This window comes from Prunus persica, chromosome G3 (genome assembly GCF_000346465.2).
Source record: "Prunus persica cultivar Lovell chromosome G3, Prunus_persica_NCBIv2, whole genome shotgun sequence".
Lineage (NCBI taxonomy): Eukaryota > Viridiplantae > Streptophyta > Magnoliopsida > Rosales > Rosaceae > Prunus > Prunus persica.
The window spans coordinates 24,038,123-24,043,759 of NC_034011.1; the positions used below are offsets into that span (position 1 = coordinate 24,038,123).

General features: G+C 39.3%; 1 long non-coding RNA gene and 1 other non-coding gene across 2 annotated transcripts; one reads left to right on the forward strand and one right to left on the reverse strand.

The window, feature by feature from the left end:
- TRNAM-CAU lies at nt 1,014-1,087 on the forward strand. Its single transcript has one exon. It is a non-coding gene; the product is annotated as a tRNA-Met (tRNA).
- Nucleotides 4,315-4,885, reverse strand: LOC109948289. The gene is made up of 3 exons (XR_002270912.1): nt 4,800-4,885; nt 4,550-4,655; nt 4,315-4,334 (listed from the first exon to the last, which is right to left on the reverse strand). It is a non-coding gene; the product is annotated as an uncharacterized LOC109948289 (long non-coding RNA).

A 5,637-nucleotide genomic window follows, 5' to 3' on the forward strand; every position in this document is an offset into this window, starting at 1 on the left:
CGTTTCATTATTTTAAAAGAAGTGGCCTTTTGACAGCAGCTTTTAAAAGCAGACTATGAGTTGCTTTTCAAAGCTGCTTTCAAAAGAAGTGGAGATGAACCCTTAATGAATTTTTTAAATTCCCAAAATACCATCATTCATTTTAAAAAATGACACCACCTCTACTTCCACATCCAACTCCACCACTTGCACCACTACATTCACTACCTCCACAACCACCGCCACCACCACCACCACCACCACCACCTCCACAACCACCGCCGCCACCACCACCACCACCACCACCACCACCACCACCACCACCACCACCACTTTCACCACCATCTCCACAACCAACACCACCACATGAGAATATATTGGGAGACGCACAAAAATGAGATGCCTTTCTAGATTCTGACCTTATGAACTACACAAGTAGCTAGCTCAACTAAGACATGGTTTTGATCAAATAAAAAATTTCTTAGTCAACACCTTTTCTTTGATCACCCCCACCTTTAAACATGTTAGAGCAGCTCCAGCGCTGCTTCAAACCCAGGCAAAAGGCCTCCTGATCGAGCCCAAACAGCCTCCAGCGCTAGAGAAGAGGCCCGGGCAAGAGTTGGGTCCCACCAGCCCGGGCAGGCCCAAGGGCAAGTTTCGCCTGGGCTTCAGCCCGAGGGCTGTGACGTCAGCGTAGGGTAAGTCAAATTTTTTTACTGTTGGCAAGTGAGTTTCACGTCCCAACGGTAAAAAATTTGACTTCCGCGCGCTGAAAAGAAAGAATGGAAAAGAATGATAAATAAATAAAGGAATTTTTGATTGGATTAGGAATCAAATTTTGAGTTCGGTATGGATAAAAGATCTTCCTATGTTATACTATTCAATTCTTGACGATGAGTCAATTTGATAGCTCGAAAATCCAGGATTTGAATTGATGTCCTTTCATTGAGTCCTCCTAAATTGCATTGATTTATCCTAAAGATTTCATTTCAATTGGAATTTGGTTATTCACCATGTACGAGGATCCCCGCTAAGCATCCATGGCTGAATGGTTAAAGCGCCCAACTCATAATTGGCGAATTCGTAGGTTCAATTCCTACTGGATGCACGCCAATGGGACCCTCCAATAAGTCTATTGGAATTGGCTCTGTATCAATGGAATCTCATCATCCATACATAACGAATTGGTGTGGTATATTCATATCATAACATATGAACAGTAAGAACTAGCATTCTTATTGAGACTAGAGGTTCGAGTCCTCTTCAAGGCATAATATTGAATATTGAGAATGCTCATTGACTTGGAATAAGTTCGGCAGCGGATCACGAAATCTTGGTGATCTTCTCTATCTAATGAATGGGGAGTCTGCTTTGAAATCGTCCGCCTTGCACCCCCCCCCCACACCCCCCGAGTATATGCTTCAACAGGAATCACACAAGGGTAGATTGATACAATAGAAACCTCTGGTAAAATGCCCAGAGAAGGTTAGCTGAACTAACTCATTTTTTTGATAGACGAGTAATTGATGGAATTACGAATGGAGTCGGTATTGCGAGTTTTTTCGTAGGAGAGGTTATCAAATATGTAGGGGGTGGTCGAATTTCTTCTTATCTTTTAGTGTATGTATCCTATGTATACACACTTTTGTATTACCTCTTCTTACTGCCGTATTTATGTTAATGCACTTCCCAATGATACGTAAGCAAGGTATTTCTGGTCCTTTATAAAGAATATATACCATCTGTAATCAATCATTTATCACTTGGGGTAGGAACAATAGTATTTCATTGCTACAAATATGGATTATTGAAAAGAATAAGACATGTATTGGGATATTTCTCTTCAACTCTACAAAGCGATGACAGAACCCAACGGGCATGTGCCACGTGTCACAACCGGGATGCTCCGATCTGTTTTTTTTCAGAAATCCGATGGTTCTCTTTTTTTGGCTAAAAAAATCGAAAAAATTCTGAATTTTTTTAAAAAAAATACCAAAAAATTATGTATTTTTTCCCTATAAATACCTAACCATTTTATTTACTTTCCACACCAAATCTTCATACAATTTCTTCTCCATCCAATATTTTTTACTCTCCCCTCACATTATTCACTTTCCACACCAATTCTCCATACAAACTCTTCTCCTTCCAATATTTTTTACTCTCCACTCACATTTTTCACTTCTCACACCAATTCTCCATACAAACTCTTCTCCTTCCAATATTTTTTACTCTCCAGTCACATTTTTCTACTACTTTCCATTTGTATTAAAAAAAAAATAGCATCTTCTGTCGAAACCGAAGGCTCGTGGTCAACTCAGGAAGATATTGCGTTATGTCAGTCTTGGGTGAACGTTAGTCATGACCCTATCACGGGCAATGAGATGAAGTTTCATCATATGTGGAGCAAAGTTCATGGAGAATTTTGTCAAAGATCGGGTTCCATTTGAACTGAAATGGCGTTGTCTAGTAGATGAAAACTTCTGAATAAAGAGTTAGGGAAATGGAGAAATGCCTCGACAAAAGCAAGGGAGAACATTCTTATCTGAAATTTGAGATTATAATTTTTAAAAAATATCTGAAAATCTTATCCGACAGAGATGACACGTGGCACAATTTTAGAGGGTGAAAATCTTATCTGAAATATGAGATTATAATTTTTTTTAAATATATGAAAATCTCATCTGACATGGGACACGTGGCACAATTTTAGAGGGTGAAAATGTTATCTAAAATATGAGATTATAATTTTTTTTTAAATATATGAAAATCTTATCTGACATGGGACACGTGGCACAATTTTAGAGGGTGAAAATGCAGCAACAAGCTATGCATTAAGAATAATCATTTAAGTGTGAGGAAATTCTTGGTATTAATGCAACTAGACAGGCCTCTATAAGAAACAGAAAATTATCTGAAGACCATTCTGCACTGTAAAATGTACATCACAAAACATATACATGACTATTAACGCAAGATCAATGGTCTACCTGCTTTATTGCCTCCCTAGCTAGTTGCTCATCCATCCCAAAATAGAAGTCTTTACTTTTTGCTAGTTACTTGGCCATACAAACTCTGTTCAACCTCCTATCTCCAACCCTTTTTGCTTCCTCTCTTTCGCGTGCAGCACATAATATATGCCTAGCCAATCAGTATTCTGGTTCTGTTTTTGCATTATTTGGGTGAGTTCACAGAAAATGACCTCTGATCTGTAAGATTACAAAGCAGTTACTTGCATATTGTAGGGTTATTTTCTGTATTATAAAGAGGGTTTTTATTTTTGATGCATAATATAGTGGGGTTAACATGAAAGAGTCAGGTGATTGTAAATGACACATGATCTCCATGTGAAAAACATAGTGCAAAATCTGGAAGAACCCCACGTAACATTGAATCAAGACACAGTGCAAGCATTACCAGTCGCTGAGACTAAGAAATCAGAAAATGTGCAGGATGACTAAGAAATCAGAAAATGTGGAACGATTCAATCAAGACACAGTGCAAGCATTACCAGTCGCTGAGACTGATATACCACATTGATATAGGTATAGTCTACTTAAAAAAACATTTGAAATCCAGGAATTCAACTGTAAGCTTTTGAAAATCTCAAGGAATTTAAAACAGAAGCATTCATACCAGCGTTGTCTGAGGATGAAAGAAACATGATGAGAAAACATACATTTCTTCACTGCCAAAGAAATAAATCAAAGGTACACAAACATTACTTACACGAAAAAATGTCAAGAAGTATGGGAACAGTCGAAGCATTTTTGAATATCTGCGGCAATGCACTTGGAGACATAGCCTGTATAGAATAACACAAAAAATAACATGAAACAAAGTAACAGCATAAGTGGAAAGTCAGAATGAGTGATGATTTCTTACACAAATACCAACTGCATTCGCAATCCTTTATGGACATTTGAAATTGTTCAAAGGGGACGCAACAAATGGGGAACTTCTTGGATGGCCCCTAGCATGCAGAAGCCAGATAGGCAGACTGACAATGCAATTACTGGTATACTTCTGGCAACCATCCAAAGAGGACAATATACGAGACTAATAGAATCTTTGCAGTGGTCAACCGCACGGATGACCACCATGCAAAAAGAACACATTCATGGTCACCTACTTTGGGATGACAACGAACATATGAATCTTGCATTTTGGCAGACTGTATTTTTTACAGTAAACCACATGAATACTTTTGCAGACCTTCAACAGGCTAGTCTGTTGAGCATTATCTCCAGAGAATCCTCGCCAAGAAACCTCAAATTGATATGCGGAATTTGGTGGTGTGATCTTTTCCGCAGCTACAGCCTTGACTCAGGAAGCTTCCTAGTTGTGTTATTTCTCTACAAAATTATCATCATATAGACCAGTTCAAGAGACTAAAAGACATAAATAAAAGTTTAAGAGACTAAAAGACATAAATAAAAGTTTAAAGCAAATAAGAAGATAAAGCCATTGAGTCCAGATAACATGGTAGACAAAACTAAGAAGAAACGAAAACTCAATGACAACAACAAAACATAAAGTAGAAGGAGCAACAAAACACTTTTCTTGACACCTTAGTGTGATCTTGAACTGCAGTCATTTCTGTTATTTGAGCACTGCTGGAGACAGGGTGGATGCTTTGTCCGTTCAATTTGGTATCCAACTTTCTGAAGAATTATCTGAGAATTAACAATTCAAACGAGTCAATTTAATATATATAAATGAACTGGTAGGTGAGCAAGATATACACCATCAAACAAAACACAAGAAATAAATGATAGACTCCGAAAAATCAAAACTCGCATATTCAAAAGCAAGCCGACCTGCATAGCTCGGACCTCTTCACCTTCCGACCCCTTCCTCAAAGCATTTCTGCTCTTCTTCTTCTCTTTCACTTCCGGAAAGGCAGACACCTCCTCAATCTCCTCCTGAATATGGTCCAATCCCATGGCTCTGGAACTCGACCCTGTCTCCGCTATCAGAATTTTCTCCGTCAAAATCTGCAACAAGCCGGCGATGTGGGGCTAGGAGGGGCGCTAGGGGGCTAGGCAGGGGCTAGGCGGGGGCTAGGCGGGCGCTAGGCGGCTAGGCTGCTAGGCGGGCGCTAGGTGGGTGGTAGGCGGGCGCTAGGCGGGGGCTAGGCGGGCGCTAGGCGGCTAGGCGGGGGCTAGGCGGCTGGGGGGGCCTCCTAGGCGGGTTAGGTCTCTTTTCGATGCCGAACCTGGAGGACGAAGCTACCAAAACAGAAGAAAACCAATCGAAGCTTGAGTTTGATAGAGAAGTGAAATGGCTGTGACTGCGAGTGCAAACTTCGTGTTAATATTTAAAGAGTATAGCCGGTCGGCTATACGCCTAAAATATTCGAATATATTAATATTTAAAGAGTTTAGCCGTTCGGCTATACCCTTAAAATATTCGAATGTATTTAGACAGTATAGCCGTGCGGCTTGAACCTTCAAATATACATTTTAGGGCTAAAATACCACTTTAGCCTATTGGGCTAGAGTTATTTCTACAATTATTTTATTTATACAAGCGTTATTGGGGAATGGAAATTTAAATTCTTTCTGATACCTCCCATTCTAATGATTTCTAACTGCTAGCCTATTGGGAAAGAATAAAAAAAATAGATTTTATTTATAACAAATAATACTAGTTAAA